The 2,588-nt window shown below is 36.5% G+C and overlaps 1 long non-coding RNA gene across 1 annotated transcript; it reads right to left on the reverse strand.

Moving 5' to 3' along the window:
* Window positions 1-201: 201 nt before the first annotated feature.
* Window positions 202-2,245, reverse strand: LOC311503944. Its single transcript, XR_014699612.1, has 3 exons — window positions 2,091-2,245; window positions 1,580-1,667; window positions 202-1,301 (listed from the first exon to the last, which is right to left on the reverse strand). It is a non-coding gene; the product is annotated as an uncharacterized lncRNA (long non-coding RNA).
* Between the last annotated feature and the right edge of the window lie 343 nt (window positions 2,246-2,588).

The raw sequence follows: 2,588 nt of genomic DNA on the forward strand, positions 1-2,588 counted from the left end.
CACATACTTTGACTCGCAAAAAGTGCTGTGATTTAGGTTGTCTTTTGGATTCAAAGCAGCTGGGTGAAGTCGTGAAGTGTCTTTTTATTTCTTTAATTTTCTCCAGGTCATTGCAGAAGGTGCCAACGGTCCCACCACTCCAGATGCTGACAAGGTCTTCCTGGAGAACAACGTCATGGTTATTCCTGTAAGCACACACACGGCTACAACGTTCCTTTTCACTATTGGGGTGGATCCACGTTTTTCATTCAGATATGAAGTAGAATTTAAACTTTATTCAACTTTATTTAGAGTTTATCCTTCAGCTCAGTTTAAGAGAATGAACTGGGAATGAACATAATGAACACATGCATTTGTAAACCTTGCTGTTGAAACCCAAACAATGACAATATGATAACATTATGTAGACAGATTTTTAGTCTGTTGGCTTCCTTTTTACACGTTTCAGATTCTTGCTCTTCAACCAGTTTTGTAATATTTTTAATATGACAAGCACACATCAAGAGTGTTATAGTAGAATTTTAATCAAATCGTTGTTGCAGTACATTTAACAAGACATTTCTACAAACAGAGCAGTGAAGACCATTACAAACAGGCCGATGTCTGAGGATGTCACGTTTCATCTTGCAGGACATGTACCTGAATGCTGGTGGTGTGACGGTATCTTATTTTGAGTGGCTGAAGAATCTAAAAAGCTTTAACAAGCTGTAATTAACATTCTAAAAACCCTGTTGTGTTTTTTCTCTCTTTTTTTTTGTGTCTTTTTGAACACATTCACTAGACAATCAATGTCTATCTTTCCCTGGCATTTCTGCTTTTATTGCATTTTGTTCGTGGGGAGGGATATTGCTCCCGTCACTTCTCCCGTCACTGCTGAGCTGTTCCTCTATTTCAGGATCGAATTCCTCAATATTCAGATTGTTTGTGTTCCTCGTTAGCCTTCTCATCTCCATGTCTTCTTTCAGTTTAGAAAATCGCTCCTCAAACATGTCAAGGTCACTATCAGTACCTTGAATCACAAATATTCCACTAGGATATATGCATACATGGCCACCGCGGTTGGGAAGCTCAAGTTTGACTTTGTCAATCGGTTGAACTGTATTGGTACCAGGGAAGGCCTCCAGTATCACAGCTTTCCAGTCATCTGCAAATTCAGTAAAGAAAATCAGATTGCATCTGGCGTCATTTTTCATAGTGTCGAAATAGAGAACATCCGGGTTTTTCACCAGAGTTCTTCTTTTGAACCGTTTCTTCTGCGCTTCTGTCACTCTCTCAGGGTAATCAAAACGACGAGCATTCATCTGTAATAAATCATAAAATGCATTTGGTACATAAATGTGATGTGATGATATATTTTGTATATTATATATTCAGCTGTTTTCTAAAGAAGTTCTTTCAGTTTCTTTTACAAAATAGTAAAAGGTTTTAATAAATATAGCACCATAGTTTTAAAAGGTACTTCGTCCAGTTTTAATCCTTATCTGAATGTAACACATGACTATCAAAGGTGCTAAAATAAGTTTTAAAAAACAGACAGTTTAGTCAACAAAAGTTTCAAGACAGATAAATAGATTTTTACTTTTGTTCAGTCCCGTTCACAACAAAATGTGTCTTCACTTGTGTCTTCTGTGATCTCCTGTGATCAGATATCAGCTCCCTGCTTCCTGCTATGTAAATAAAACACACAAACTATTCATTTTCATCACATTTTATGATATAATATAATATAATTATACTGGCCTCCCTCTTCGTTCTGAAGTAGTTTATCCAGCTATCCCAAACAATATGTATGGCCAGAAAAGACTCACAGACCATACAAAATATCCACAAATACAGGTTTTTAAATATATAGGAAAATAATAATCACAATGACTGAAATAAGTACAGACAACATACCCACAAATAGAGAAAGCGTGTAGTGCAACACTTCAAAATGAATGTAACAACATCTGAGCTACATGGCTAACATGTTAAGAGCTGAGCAAATCTGCCTCTCACATGAACATGGAATAATTATTACAACGTACAACATAAAAACGATTGTCATACATTCCAATTCTCTCTAAACCTTTAAAGCATAAAAAACTTACGGATATGGCTTTCTGTGACTTCAAGGACAAACTAAAATCTTTCCACAGCACAAAGAACGATGAAAATCCTCTGCAGCACCACCCACCTACTCCCTTTCTCCCAAAACCCAGAAGTGAAACTTAACGGAATTGAGTCTGCTTTTAATCTTTGCGTCCATAAGGGGCGATGGGGCGAGATGTCACTGTAATCACCCAGTCCCTGGTTGAATTATTTCCCTCAGTTGTAACCGTCCTATTCCTCTACATCAAAATTATTAAGGAGGACATTACTTTCTATTTTTTATTTTATTTATGTTGGGTTTTTTTTTGTTTTTGTTTTTTTGTAAACCAATAAAATGTTCAGAAACAGATACTAAAACGTGTCAGTGTGTTTGTTTCATGATCCTTAAACGTCTCCAACCAGGAAATCTGCTGCATCTGATCTGAACATGAGGAAAATGAAAAGATTAAAGATTCGGTTCATATAACCGGTCATCAAAGACGACTGAAGAATCATGA

This window comes from Chelon labrosus (assembly GCF_963514085.1).
Source record: "Chelon labrosus genome assembly, chromosome: 19".
NCBI classification, from domain to species: domain Eukaryota; kingdom Metazoa; phylum Chordata; class Actinopteri; order Mugiliformes; family Mugilidae; genus Chelon; species Chelon labrosus.